We start from the raw sequence: 16,672 nt of genomic DNA, 5'->3' as shown, positions 1-16,672 counted from the left end.
AGATAGGGTTTTTAATTATTTATTTTTTATAGTTAATTTTGTATCTTATAGTAAGCTTACTTTCCATTTGATTCAGTTTTATACATAATGATTCATGGGTGACCAAGTCTTTTATTTTGATCGTCTTATTTTTGTGCATGTAATCATTCATATTTTTGTGATTAATTTTTTTTAAATATTGTTATAGGTTGATTTTGTTTTATACAAAATAATTCATGGGGGACTAATTCTTGTATGTTTGTACATGTAATCATCAACACACTTACTATACACACACACATATATATATAAATATATATGTGTAATATATATATATATATATATATATATATATATATATATATATATATATATATATATATATATATATATATATAATAAAATTAACTTTTACTAAGCCTTTGACAAAAGACCAGTCATCCAGAGTAAGATTATTGCGAGGTAGAAGGTACAGTGTCCAAACTCCTAATATTATGCCAGTCCGTATTTTTTGCTTTAAATTGTTCAGAGAAATATGAAATAACAAGTGTTTGTTTCTTTGAGCATGCGAGATGTCTATTTAACAATTCTTTCCTATTTTTGCAGGTGAGTTCATGGGACCTCCGTTCGCAATGGCAGAGTAACTGTGCTCTTCTTTAGGTAATGTACTCATGAAAATTACTTTAATTCTATCTGTTAGATAACAGTGTGTATAGTTCTTTTTTATTAATTGGCCAGAGGTTCCCGTATGGGGTACCATAGGATAGGTATTACTAAATTATATTTGTAGCCTCGGTAATGCCCCAGTTGACATACTTTTTATTCTTTGTCGGGTTTTTTAGATTCATTATTCCTTGCTTTGTTGTCCATCTCATTTAACCTTGTCCGATTCCCGTTTTCATCCCTCATCTATGAAGGTAATTTAGATTGCAGTGTGAATCGTAAATCTTATTTTTGGTAATCCTTAAAAAGACGACTGTACTGAAGAATAAACCGGTATTTATATCTTTAATCCCGTGATTGATTTGTCAATCCCATGTTTACTGAACTAGAAAGAACTGTGATGAATAAAATTTCCATAGTGTCACATGAGGCTTAGATAACTATGAATTACGGGCCCTAACTGTTATGCGATTTTTTTTTTACACGTGTGGATTCAGTAATCTTGAATCCGTTTCTCTAGTATATGTCAGTCTTCAGATACGTCTAAATAAGTACGAATTACGGTTTAGTATTTGTATTTAAGGCCCCGACTGTTATGCGTTATTTTTTTTTTACACATACTCGTGGTCAGCATATCTTAAATCCGTTTCCCTGGTATATCTCGGTCTTCAGATACGTCTAAGTAAATAGAAATTACGGTTAAAGTATTTGTGTTTATCGGGCTCTAACTGTAATGCGTTATTTTTTTTTTTACACTTACACACCGGGTCAATAAATCTTGACTCCGTTTCTCTGGTATATCTCAGTCTTCAGATTCCATTTTCCTTTCTCTCAAAGTACTTTCTTTAGCTTAATTTTGCTAATGTGTCTTCGCCTTCTCTGTATATCATCTTTCTTCCCCACCAGCCGTGATCATCTTTTGTTCTTCTTAGTCAAGTACTCCCTGTCCTTTCACCTTTGTCCCGGTACCAGAACTACTGGGATTTTGAAAAAAATAATAAATATAAGTAAAAACAAATCCCTTGGGCCAGCCCTGTGCGAGCTGATAATCAGCTCAGTGGTCCGGTAAAACTATTTTAATAATGATAATAATAATAATTGGGATTTCCATATAAAAATCCATGACGGTTATTTTTTCATTTTGTTAGTATGCAATCATTGTGGAGAAAAAAGACCGTTGCACTCATGGTTCTGTCTTTATAAGAACGAGTGGGCTGAAATGAGCGTGATGCTCCGTCTCTTCGAGCATTTTTATTGTTCTTTCTGAGTGCTCTCAATTTCCACTGCAAGTTCTTGTTCTTGCACAGATATATTAATGACCTGGAAAAGGTTGCTGACTTTTATGTCATGGAATTTATAATCGGTATACTTTCAGTTTGAACATAAACGGAAAAGCAGTTATACAGCCACCCTCAGAAATGAAATTGACCCTTTGGCCCTATGGACTCTCCAGGGGTGGATTCGAACGATTTTGGCATTCCTGGAAGTAGGTCCAATTTCGTCTCTTTAGAAACCAATTTTGAAATTAGGAGATATTTGGGCCTGAATGGTTTATTTTGTTTGCATTTGTTCTACAAGAACATGTACGTAGGCACAAACGGCTTAATTTGCATCCACAAAATTAAATATGAACGCTAATAATTTGATAATTGGAGGTAAAACGTTGATAAATGGAGGCAAAAAGATAAACCTTTGTTAATTGGAGGTAAAACGTTGAAACGTTGACAATTGGAGGTAAAACGTTACCTCCACTTCATTTACAAGATTAAATCGCATGCCTCACATATGTACCATTCATGTCGTTGCCATAGTAACGTAAATTTTGAAACTGGCAGTAATATAGGCATTTACAGATAAGGTTTCTGAAGACACATTTTCTTTTTCAATGTTGAATAGCGCGCAGTGGCAACAAGATCTTACGGAGCCCGGATCAAAAAGCTCACCCGTGCATGAAACAATAACAATCTATATTACGTCAAAGGAGGCAGAGAGAGAGAGAGAGAGAGAGAGATGGGGTATACAGGCGTTATGGTTTCTTTCCATATACATGCGTCAATCGTGAATTGATACATAAAATTACATACTTTACGCAGACAGAGACGTTTGGGTGTAGTTCCTGCACTTACATTGAAGGAAATGAGCTTTATGTGTGATCTATATTTCTTACTCATTATTTAGTACATACATGAGCGAATGTACAGTGTGCGTGTGTGTGTTTTTGTCGCTTACACAAGCGAGACTATTTATATTGACGTATTAAATTTTAAGTCAGAAGCATCACTTGATAACAAATTCACTGCATCTCTTGGATGACTTACACCCAGGTGGATTATAAACGATTCTATTATTATTATTATTTAAAAAATACTCATAGTAGCATGAGTCTTACAAAGGAGAAGCAAATCCACAGTTATGTATATGTACATATATTTAAAGATAAATCAATATAGATAGCTTTCGGGAACTTGTTCGGTTCCCCTTTTGTTATGTATATGTACTCGTACATATATTTAAAGATAAATCAATATAGATAGCTTTCAGGGAACTTAGTTAGGGAAAATTTGTGGATTTGCTTTCCATTATATTAATTATTATTATTATTATTATTATTATTATTATTATTATTATTATTATTATTATTATTATTATTATTATTATTATCTCTTTAGTTTTTGTATTTACCTGTCACTTGTTTCTCGACCAATTTAGCTGTCCAACATCATTCACATTTCCTGTAGTCTAAATGCCATCTTTTATTTGAAGAGGAAATCCTTCGAGGTAGTTCTATCAGTCTGAAAATGTAACTTGAAGTTCTTTGAAATAATAATAATAATAATAATAATAATAATAATAATAATAATAATAATAATAATAATAATAATAATAAATAGTACTGTATAATAAATAGTACTGCTTCCCCCAGTATATTTCTCTCATCCTCTGTCTGCGGGAGATTGCATCCCACAGTGTTGCCATAACCAGCTGTCAGTGAATGTTAATTATTTGGTGACAGGTGAGTTGAGACAGAATATAGTCACACACGCGTTTTATAATTAAATAATAATATATTCCTATATGATTGCACTTACTTTTCCTTACGTCTGTCTTGACGTCGTAGCCTTTGTGTAATGTTATTTTCCTCCTTCTTTCCCTTGTTCCCTCGTACATATTTTTTTTGGTTTCTTATATCCTTTTGTTCTCTGCGGAAGCCCTTTTGCTTTCCCGACAACTAATTAACGAAGGCGAAAGACTTTTGGGCGTTTCTTACGACTGATGAAAGTATTTCCACGTCCCCGTTCCATTCTTGAGCTCTTTGTGGCTTCTTCGGTTTTCCTGTGTGATAATGTAATAAATGAGATACGGTATATTATATAAAGTATGTATATATATATACTGTATATATATATATATATATATATATATATATATATATATATATATATATATATATATATACATTTGTATATATATACTATATATATATGTGTGTGTGTGTGTGTGAGTGTATGATATGTGTGTCACCGTAGGCAATGCATATTGTGTAGCTACCTCGCTTTACTATTAAAAGGCCCGAGATTGATCCCACGGGGAAAGCAGTGGTTCTATATTCTATGAAATCCTTTGTATTCATGTTAATCAAATTAGTTACCTTACTGGTGTTAAGTCAGATTAGGTGTGCCTACTCAAGGCTAGATAAAGGTATGGGGCCAGCAGTTTCACTCCTAAAAAACGTTGCGAGAGCAGGAAGGTAAGAAAGACAGCCACTTCTAAAATTATTCCTTTTCTTTTTGTCATTTTATCCTTTCCTGACTTCCCTCTCGCTTGGTCGTTAACTGGTTCTGTTCTGTCCCACCCAAATGTAAATATATAATATACTGTATTTCTTTGTTGAAATGCGACAATTAGACATATATGAAGTTAGTGACGAAGGAGAGAGTAAAATAAACGGAAAAATAAGAACCCTTTTAGGAATAAGACTATTTATTTGTTTGCTGATTTCGATTCTTTATGCAGCCTTATACGTAGGGCTTTTTTTCCTTAGATTCCCAACCGTGAGATGCCCGGGGAGGAATTATGCAAATAGAAGTTATTTGCATAGCCTAAATACAGTGTGCCTGAAGCATACAGTATTCTTCTCTTGTATGCATTGGAAACAAACATTCTATCCGTTCTGGATAAACAATCTTGTACGTACATGCACAAAAGTGTTAGATATCCAATACTTATTTTGTTAGGATAAATCTAGATAGCGTAAAAGAAAAAGAGACTCTTCGGATAATTTTATTATATTTCACATGAAAGGAAATCTCTTATCTTGTCGTGATAGATCTAGCTAACATGCAGAAGAATAACAGTCCCTTCTGGGAATTTCCTATATATATTTCTTATGAAAGAAAATCCTGAATGTCCTTTGGGGGAAAAAAGAGAGCCCAATCCTTTCGTATTTTCGTCCTGAGCTTCTTCCACTGAAGAATTCTGAGGTAGAATGAAAGAAAGGGAGTTTTGGATGCCCCTATATCGTTTCGTAATGTAATGATATGCTCCGTAGGCGGGTAATGCCGTCAGGGGACCTCACGCGGTGCACTGCAGACATTACTTGAGGTTCTTTGTAGCGTTCTTTCGGCCCCTAGCTGCAACCCCTTTCATTCCTTTTACTGTACCTCCGTTCATAATCTCTTTGGCGTATCTTTTTTTCCACACTTTCCTAAGCTCCTCGTTGGACGAATCGGTAGAGTTCTCGGCTAGCACTCTGCTAGACCCGAGTTTGAGTCTTCGGCCAGCCAGTGAAGAATTAGAGGAATTTATTTCTGGTGATAGAAATTAATTTCTCGGTATAATGTGGTTCGGATTCCACAGTAAGCTGTAGGTCCCGTTGCTAGGTAACCAGTTGGTTCTTAGCCACGTAAAATGCCTAATCCTTTAAAATAAGTCTAATCCTTCGGGCCAGCCGTAGGAGAGCTGTTAATCAGCTCAGTGGTCTGGTTAAACTAAGGTATACTTTAACTTGTCTCCTATCAGTTGTTTCACAGTGCAACTGGGAGGTTTTCCTGCTGTTACACCTCTCAAACCTTTGTACTCTCAGTTTCCCTTTCAGCGCTGAATGACTTTATCATAGGTCCCACCGCTTGTCCTTTGGCCGGATTTTTTTCCTAGATAGTGACCCCCAAGGTTTTTGGGGGTCGTTATCTAGGATTGATATTTCTTGGGGGTCATTATATTTATGATATTTACAGTCTTTTGTTCATGTTTTTACGGTAAACCCCAACGCGCTTGTACTAAACACGACTCAAAGGTGGATACATACCGGGTTAAAACCCCTAGGGGTCACTTATCTGGGAATGATACCTTTGGCCTAAATTCTCTCTTCCATTCCTATAATAATCTGGAGCTGCGCTTTCCGAGTCTTCTAGTATCAGATATCGATGTTGGCTCAATCTTTATAACAGCGCTGTGTTTCCAGATATGGAATATGCGCAATAATTTCATAATTATCTTCGGAATGTCCTCACACCGACGGACTGTGGGACAGTCTCCCTGAGGATGTCATGCAATTGGAACTTCGAAAGTTCAAGCAGAGATGCAATGCATTGCTAACCAAATGCTATTCTCCTTGCGTTATAATACATTTTTATCTATTTATTAATTTATTTTGTTTTCTTTTTAATAAATGAGATCTCTTCTTTCTGTTCCATGGAATTTCTCTTACTTCCTAATGAGCACCATATTCATTGGAAGCTTGAATTTCAAGTCAGTGGCTCCTAAGGCTTGTTCCATATAGATAGGGTTCATCTTCTGAACAATAATAATAATAATAATAATAATAATAATAATAATAATAATAATATTCTTTGGAAGCTTGAATTTCAAGTCAGTGGCTCCTAAGGTTTGTTCCATATAAATTAGATAGGGTTCATCTTTTGAACAACAACAATAATAATAATAATAATAATAATAATATTCTTTGGAAGGTTGAATTTCATGTCGGTGGCTCCTAAGGCTTGTTCCATATACATAGGGTTCATCTTCTGAACAATAATAATAATAATAATAATAATAATAATAATAATATTCTTTGGAAATTGAATTTCAAGTCAGTGGCTCCTAAGGCTTGTTCCATATAGATGGGGTTCAACTTCTGAACAATAATAATAATAATAATAATAATAATAATAATAATAATAATAATAATAATAATAATAATAATGCAGCCTACGCTCTATCTCCCCAAATGCCCTGTGGGTAATGGCGTGTCAGAGACAAGGAAATGTGGATAACAGAAGCTCCTCTTGTGGGTTAGTTTCGTATCGAGCTGTCAGCCGAGAAAGATGTGCCCTGTTCTTTATGAGATGCTTGGAAGGGATATCTCAAGATCTCATGCATAACTCATTTATGACAAAAATGGTGCTTTGTATTAATGTTTGCAAGCTTACGGATGCCTTGGTATTATTACTATTATTATTATTATTATTAGTCAGATGAACCCAATTCATTTGGAACAAGCCCACCACGGGGGCCGCTGACTTGAAATTAAGCTTCCCAAGAATATTATGGTGTTCATTAGAAAGAAGTTACTGAAGGTAATGAGAAATACAGAAAGAAGAGATCACTTGTCAAGAAGAAAAATTAATTAATAAATTAATAAATAAATGGAAAAATATAAGTAAATTATTAAAATACAACAGTTTGCGCTGTGAGTTGTTATTTATATATGTTCCCTTCATAAAATATTACGGTGAGAACTTGCTGTTCCACCATTGGTATTCCTGATAGCAAAAGAATTATCCTTAGCAACAGAGATTCCTGAGTATTTAAAAAAAAATCGCATGAAAATATGTGAGAATGAGGATTAGATAATGATGTAAATAAACAAAAGATCTGAGTCACCATAGAACAAAGATTTAAAGTAATGTGTCACTAACCAGAACTGTCATATTCGACCAACACCGCAAAACACAGAGAAAGCTTTACGGAATTACTTGATTTTAACATCGTTTTACATAGTTTATTTATACGATGGCATTGCTAACGGAAACGCGGCTCTTATAGTTATGCTTAGATGTCGAATTCGGTTGTTGATGGTTCAATATGTGAACTTTTAAGATGGTCTTCAGAGTTCAGTTTTCTCACTCGGTTTTTACATCCTCTCCATCAGTTCAACGACTCTGTTCTGTTCCATCTTCTTCTGATGATTATGGTTTGATATATATATATATATATATATATATATATATATATATATATATATATATATATATATAATATATATATATATATATATATATATATATATATATATATATATATATATATATATATATATGTATGTATATATATATATATATAGTATGTATGTATGTATATATATATATATATATATATATATATATATATATATATATATATATATATATATATATATATTATTTCTACATATATTTGTGTGTGTGTTACAGTAAGACTGGGAACCAAGGATTTCACGAAAACCGTGAAATTTTCAGGTTATTCGTGAAATCACCAGTTCATAGGGAACATTTGATCCCTGAAGGGCTAGTACCAAATACGGCGAAACAGTGATTCATCTACACTGTTTCACCGTGTTTAGTACTAGCCCCTCGGGTCTCAAACGTCCCTAAGTGAATTGGCGATTTCACGAATTCCCTGAAGATTTCATGGATTTCGTGAAATTCCTGGTTTCACAGTATTACTGAAACATATATATGAATATATATATATATATATATATATATATATATATATATATATATATATATATATATATATATATATATATATATATATATATATGTATGTATGTATGTATGTATATGTATATATATATATATATATATATATATATATATATATATATATATATATATATATATATATATATATATATATATATATATATATATATATATATATATATATATATATATATATTTTATCTGCATATGTGTGTGAGTGCTTGTGTTTGCAAGAACGCATGCATGTACATTAAAATACCGTCGGTCCCCAACGATGAACTCACTTAACCAGAACTCACTCTCGCCACCCACAAGATAAACGACGAACCAGATCATTGCAATAACCGATATAATTGCACCAAGAGGCGTTGCGACACACCAGTGTCTTGTCCCCCATCAGCACAGCAATAACGTCGGTGGAGAAATAAGCCCGAAAGCCTCTTTGAAGGATCTTGAGATGGTGATTTTGGGAGATTTCTGGCAAATATCTTGCTAGTTATGTTCCGTTTCCTTTTGTTACTATTAATTTCCCATTCAGCGCTGAATGACCTCATAGGCCCCAGGGCGTGGCCTTTAGCCTAAATTCCATATTCCATTCCAATTCACTAAATATACACACGTAGATATTAAGCCAGAAATATTGTCTCATATCGAATTCACTAGTACTGTGGGAATAACTTCCCCCAAGGGAAATTATAATTAAAATTTTGCGCCTCGTCGGCCAGGATTCGAACCATACCTGGGTCAGTATCAAATTATATCTCTCTTAATAGCTGGGTGGTAAAAGTCACTGTCTCTCTTGATAGCCAATCGTTGTTTCTAAACCAGGCAAGGGTTTGAATCCTGCCGGCGCAGAGGCAATTAGCATTTATAATTCCCCTTGGGTGTAAGTTAATTCCGAGGCATAGAATTCGATATTAAACCATATTTGTGAGTTAATATTTGTGATATAAAAAAGTTGTATGGATGTGACATACATTCATGCATATTTAGGTATGTTTTTTCAAACTCTAGAAAGTTTTGATGTATATTTTATGTGAAAATTTTTTTTTGTTTACCTAAGTTGAAGTGCCTTGTATTAATAATGCTTTCGTGTAGAATATCACTTCAGTGTGTTCATGATCTCAGAACTTTGTACGTGTTTCAGTTAAGCGTAGAAAATTCCGTGCGTCGATCTTTCCAAAGATATATACATTCATGGGCGTCGAACACTCCTTGCGTTCAATTTATGATGTTTAAAAATTTTTAGAAATGAAAAATTATATATATAAGGAAATCCTCATTGCAATTTGAAATAAATCCCAGAAAACTGCGCATAAACTTTTTTTAATGCACGAATGCTGAACTTAATTGCTTCTCCGAATTGCGGCAACAGAGAGAGAGAGAGAGAGAGAGAGAGAGAGAGAGAGAGAGAGAGAGTGGCGTTTCTCACCACTCTTTCAATTGCCTTGCGCACACTCCCTGGGATGTCCTCATAAGTGTGGAAATGTGGGCAAAAGCTTTTCTACCTGTACATCTCTCTCTCTCTCTCTCTCTCTCTCTCTCTCTCTCTCTCTCTCTCTCTCTCTCTCTCTCTCTCTCTCCAGGGGAGGCCAACGTGACGAAAGTAATTGGACCTCTTCCTCCAGGGTAGAAATCTCAAGTTGTCTCTTAGGATATCACATGCGCTCTTGCGGGTTTCAACAGCCGTTCTGCCTGAGTTGCTTGAATAGAACTTACGCCAACGGGATCTAGAGGCCTGTTTCCTTTGAACGCCTCTCTTGTTTTTTTTTTTTTTTTTTGTGGAGCAGTGGATATTTCTTGCCGTGCTCAGTGCTCTCTTGTGTCCTTGGCTTTAGGGAGATGTGTTATATATGATTGTGAATCTCTTTGCTTAATGGTGAATGCACTACGTTGCATAAAATTGGGAAAGCTTGGAAATTTTGAAGGAATTGCATAAAAGCGTAGTCATTCAGTGGAGGAAATTATCTTTGCAATGAAAGATTTACAATGTCTTTTCCCAGGAAACGGAACCGTTGCTGTCTTGACAGACCATACTCCGTAGGAGGATAATGCCGTCAGCGCACCCTGTGTGACGCACTGTAGGCATTACTTATAATTCTTTTCAGCGTCCGTTCGGCCTCTAGCTGCAACCCCTTTCGTTCCAGTTAGTATACATCCATTCATATTCTCTTTCTTCCATCTTACTTTCCACCCTCTCTTAACAATTGTTTCGACATTACTTTGAGCGCTGAGTGATCTCATTGGTACCAGCTATTGGCCTTAGGCCAAAATTTTTATTCCAATTCTAATTCCAGTTAGCAGACCACAGACCTCTGTCGGATTTTAGGAATTTCCCTTATTTGTGAACTCCTATCAGACTACTTTTACATTCATATTCATATTTTATATGCGAACCGATTGAAAAGTGAGTCATGTCCATTGTCTCTTGGTCACAAATTCACTCAATACAATAGAAAAAATAACGCAATAAAAATCATAAACTGAGGCTATATAGCCGCTGTGGTATTTCCCATCAATCAGGCACCCACAATCCTTCCACGAGAAAAGTTAGGGAATCTTGACAACCAATCAGAGGGACGAGTCGCCGAAGTTACAGCCAATCAGCTGCGTGATACCGGACGATACAAAGTTGTAAGAGTGTTAGGAATTGGTCCTAACAACATTGTAGTTGTGCCTCTTTTTGCTTAGCAATGCGAACGGCTTCTATTCCAGCGTTGGGGTCAGTTTATCCTTTTTTTGTTTGAGTTGGGAACTTAATGTTGGTCCGTAGTGAGAGTTGAAGGCAGCATGTTTATAGAATGGTTAGACAGATTTAATGTACTTTATATATACGCAGTTGCATATGTACTGGCATACTCACGCACATTGGTGGATATATACAGAATATATATATATATATATATATATATATATATATATATATATATATATATATATATATATATAGAATAATATATTTATATATCAGATTTGCAAGCCTCGACACAAAGAAGAATAATCAAAAGCAAAACTTTAATTTCGTATCAGATTTTCAGGTTCTAGACACAAAGAAGAGAAAATAAAAAGCTAATATAACGAGTAATTTACAGTTTAATTATTACACATTTTCAGGTTCTATATATGAGATTAAAAAGTACACATGAATATATATATATATATATATATATATATATATATATATATATATATATATATATATATATATATATATATATATATATATATATATATATATATCTCGATAGTACACTTGTTCCGTTTGAAGAAGGTGGCTTCAGATATCGGCAGCCTTTCGTTTTTCAGCAAGTCCTTAGAAATGGCATTGCTCATATTTCATATTTATACATAATTTTAAAAATTTATCACACATATTTACTTGATTACATATACATCTGTTTCTATATGACATTCACGTTGTTAATCATTCTCGATTCAAATCGAAAGCAACCATATATCAATCTCAACTTCACTCTCCATCAAATCAAACGCCACTCAGAGCGAAAACCTCTCCTCAACTCTATGGAGAGAGAGAGAGAGAGAGAGAGAGAGAGAGAGAGAGAGAGAGAGAGAGAGAGAGAGAGAGAGAGAGATGCCTTTATACTAGACGCAATCAACGGAAATCTCTGTTAATTAATGGGCTGCGGGCTTCATTATGATACCGAGGCATACCTGACCTTCCCTTAGAGAGCATACTAACCTTAATTATATACCTATCTAATCTGTGTGTGTGTACCGTTCCCCCTCTTCGGATGATTTTGCTCCGCTTCATTCTCGGACGTTGATTGATGTCTATTTTTACGCCGTTGTGAGGGCTTGTCACTCATTCTGGTTATGAGAACGTGGTAGCTCTCTCTCTCTCTCTCTCTCTCGTAGGAGGTATAGTTTTGCAGGCGGGTGTCGATACGTAAGCATTATAGAAGTAGTTGTTGAAGCATATCATTGCTTATTCATAATCTATTAAAATGTAAGGATTCCCAAAGTTTTTAAAATAGGACTGTCCTGCAACGTATACATTTCTTGTAGATCATTTATATGAATTGTCAGTCAAGGTTGATAAGAGAATTTTAAAGGAAAGTCTTTCCGGCTAACCAAGTATTGGCGGAATGAAATTTTTTTATGTATATTGGTTTACAAGGTTGACTATTATTTAGTAATAATTGTAGACTATACTCAGTCTGGAGGAAGCAAATTTTTAAGCAATTTATAGACTTTTTGTTGGTTTGTATTCCTGTGTTGCCTCGTATTAACAATACAGGAATTTATTTCAGATTTATTAAACGTAAAAACAGATTATTGTTTTTTATCTGGACAAAGATACAGAAAGGTTTTTCATGATGAAGATGTCGACTAAGCCATTGATGGCCACGTAACGAGTGTTTGGCTAAATAAAGCGTGGGGAACATAGAGGAAAGCAGAAGTGCAACTCTCGCGTTTCCTTAGACTGACGTACGTAAAAAGCTTTTGATCGAGGAAATAGTGGTAACCCACGTTGGAAACCTCTTTGAGATTAACGTGCGTACGTTGTACCGTGTCTTGCTGCCGTCTAGAGGCGGAGTTGAAGCTTATAGAAGTTACAACTTACAAGTGAAAGGGGGTTCATTGACCAAGCTGAAAGCCTTTGATCCCCACTACGTGCGACTTCCAAGAAGAAGAAGAAGAAGAAGAAGAAGAGAGAGAGAGAGAGAGAGAGAGAGAGAGAGAGAGAGAGAGAGAGAGAGAGAGAGAGAGATGGGAATTATTGCTTTGACTGAGTTAACTTATAAGTAAATGGAAGAATAGACTCACATGTACGATATCTTGTAAAAGATTTTGATGTTGAAAGCTCAGACTATTTAAGACACACACACAAGTTCGAGTAGAGTATTATTCACAGTCTCGAGACTTGACATCTCTTCAGCATTTCCATGTGTTATCTCGAAACTGAAATCTCAAAATCCATACTTGTTTCCAAAAAACTTGAAATTTTTTGTTACAGTTCGACAATTTACATCTGACATTAGTTTAGATATTTTCCGCAAAAGGTTTCGATCCAAAAGGGTTAAGTAGATGAAACAACTGTTTCATCTGTAATGAGAACTATTATTATTATTATTATTATTATTATTATTATTATTAGCTTGATGGTGCGCGCTATACTGTGCTGGAACCCGGCGCTGGTCGTCGTCTTCCCTACCCTCCCGATTCCCAACCTACCCCTCCCTCACCCTGGGCAAACAAAAAACAGGTTTGCAGGAGGAAGGCGGATGTGTCATGTCTCTCCTACCTACCCCGTCCCCACCCGGGACGGACGAACAAGAAAGATCCTTTGGATTTTATTATTATAGATTATTATTATTCAGAAGATGAACTCTATTCATATGAAGCAGGCCAACAGGGGCCACTGGCTTGAATTTCAAACTTCCACAGAATGGAATGGTGTTTATTTGAAATAAGTTACAGATGACAAGAAATACAGAAAAAAAAAAGAGATCAGTTAGAAGGGAAGAAAAAGCTTAGAATATCTTAAGTTACTTTAAATTACATTTTACAAGGGCATTGATTCATGGAATATATGCTCTAAAAATCGATTAATCAGTTGCAGAAGTAGTAAATGATAATTTTAAAAAGTGTCTTAATGTACCCGAGGTTTCCTTGCACCTCTCCAAAGATACGTGTAACTGCACCTCCTCCGTTAATGGTGCGTTCCACAGCTCGACGGTGAAATTACTCGTTCTGGGCGAGAGGATTGAAGAGGCTCGTTTACACCAAAATGTGGTACTTCTCAAATTGAAATGGAAAATATCCACTGTAAAGAAGAGTGGTAGGGGCGTGTATTGCTTCAAATTAAAATGGAATAAAATAAATCGATTTTTTTTTGGCAGATTTGAAGGTGAGTTACGGAAAATAAATTTTGTGCAATGACCCAAGAATATTGGTTGTAAAGTCATTTGAAAAGTGACAGAGTTCTAATTTCCTCTTACATATTAAGAAATAAAATGTGTCTTATAAGAGATGGATATTGAGATTTCACAAGAAAGCCTAAACTGAGGATAAAATAAGGTTTTTATCACACTCAAGAAAAGGGTCTTAATATATCCTCATTTTTAAAGAATGCAGTTGTTCTTCAGAGTCTACACTGACGCACTTATAAATACACACACACACACATATATATATATACATATATATTATATATATACATATATATTATATATATACATACATAGATATATATATATATATGTATATATATACATATATATGTATATATATATTTATGAATTTTTATCACACCACGTGGTTTATACACAAGCATTAAGCTACAAATGTTGTTTAATATCCAATTCGCTCTATCTCTGAAATAATATATGTATATTTATGTATGCCGAAGGGGAATTATAATTGATAAGTGGTTTGTCATCTCACGGACTTGAACCGCCGAACATGAGAACCAGCGACGTTCAGTGACGCCTTAAACCATCCGGCCATCAAGAGAAGTGTACTCGTAAGTCGATATTGACCCTGCTGTACAGATCTCCGTCAAGCGGAGGTATTTGTACCTGAACACCATGTTCTTTGGAAGCTTGAATTTCAAGCCAGTGGCCCCTGTGGGCTTCTTCCATATGATTGGGGTTCACCTTCTGTAATATATATATATATATATATATATATATATATATATATATATATATATATATATATATATATATATATATATATATATATATTTCAGCGTGGGTGTTTTTTGTAAGAGTCCCTCGATAGTTTATACACTTTCCTTCCCACCAGATACTTCATTTCCGAAAAATTCCCAGCTCAGTGTTGATCATCGCCCACACGCAAACCAGCAAATTCATGTTTTATCTCTCACGTCCAGATTTCAGCCGTGAAAAATATCTCCCAACATGATGTGCGAAAAATATATATAGATAAGCCTGCAAGTCTGTTTTTAAATCTCGGCTAATTGCGCGCTATCTCTCTCTCTCTCTCTCTCTGCTACTCGCTACTTTTAAATACTGATTAATTAGTCTCTCTCTCTCTCTCTCTCTCTCTCTCTCTCTCTCTCTCTCTCTCTCTCTCTCTCACATACAGCTTATTTATTATTTTACGAGCCTCTCCCTACCCTCCGGATCCCCTACCTACCCCGCCCCCACCAGGGGCAGACAAACAGGTTTGCAGGAGGAGGGTGGATGTCTCCCTACCCTCCCTTTCCTCTACCAACCCCACCCCCACCTAGGGTGGACAAACCGGTTTGCAGGGGGTGGGTGGCTGTGTCATCTCTCCCCCCTCTGTCATCCGGGGGAGTTCAAACAAGAACCACTCGGATTTTATTATAGAATGGATTGACTTGAAAGTTTAATCCTGATGAATATAAACTTGATTGTTTTCTGGAATCACATTCCTTTTATAGGTATACCATTAATGCTGTTGACTTTACCATATTTTTGCTGTTCAGTGTCAACATATTTTATTTATTATGTTTGTGTTTTTACTGATCACAGAGATATTGTACTGCAATACTGCACTTTAAAACCGAATATATTGCCAGTTATTGTGTATTTTCTTTTTATAACAATATAAATGGTCTTACACTTCCTTAGAACGAACAGTTATTTATGAATGTGACGCCAAAATGCATGTAACACCCATTTTCAATGGATTAAAGAATATTGACTATTGATTTTTTGCCGCTTTCTCTCTCTCTCTCTCTCTCTCTCTCTCTCTCTCTCTCTCTCTCTCTCTCTCTCTCTCTCTCTCTCTCTCTCTGTGTCTGCTGACTGCATTCACGTTCTAGAGCCAAAATCTATATAAAAAATGAGGCATAAATTGAAGAAATTGTCAATATTTTGCTTTTGGTGAATATAATAACATCTCTCATATGTATCTATACGCACATATGTATATATGTATGTGTATATATATATACATACATACATAATACATACATACATACATATATACCCTTGTATATACTGTATATTATATTATATATATATATAATATATATATATATATAATATATGGATGTATATATAAATTGTGTATATATATATATATACTTACACACACACATATATGTATATATATACATATATACATACATACATGTACATACTTACTTATGAATTAAAACCTAGCGCTGTACGTACCCAGGAGTTTGACCTTGTGATCGGTCACCGAGTTTGTTTAACCAGCGAAAGACGATGACTCCTCGAATTAACTGCTTTGATGGATGTTGAAATCCAATTCGCTGAGGTCCCCGATGATTTTGGCTGGTTGTACGGGATTTAAACTTACAC

At 34.9% G+C, this 16,672-nt stretch overlaps 1 protein-coding gene across 6 annotated transcripts in view; it reads left to right on the top strand.

The window, feature by feature from the left end:
- LOC136845301 (uncharacterized) overlaps positions 1 to 16,672 on the top strand; it is a 567,827-nt gene that overhangs the window by 178,024 nt on the left and 373,131 nt on the right. For 3 of the 6 annotated variants that reach the window (XR_010855139.1, XR_010855138.1, XM_067115499.1), the window contains exon 2: positions 586 to 639. The exons of the other annotated variants lie outside the window; for them this stretch is intronic. The gene's annotated coding sequence lies outside the window, so the exon portion shown is untranslated. The remainder of the gene's footprint in view (positions 1 to 585; positions 640 to 16,672) is intronic. 6 annotated transcript variants of the gene reach the window in all.

The sequence above is a fragment of the Macrobrachium rosenbergii genome, chromosome 13 (genome assembly GCF_040412425.1).
Source record: "Macrobrachium rosenbergii isolate ZJJX-2024 chromosome 13, ASM4041242v1, whole genome shotgun sequence".
Lineage (NCBI taxonomy): Eukaryota > Metazoa > Arthropoda > Malacostraca > Decapoda > Palaemonidae > Macrobrachium > Macrobrachium rosenbergii.
The sequence above is the reverse complement of the archived record's forward strand: the minus strand, read 5'-3'. Positions and strand labels throughout refer to the sequence as shown.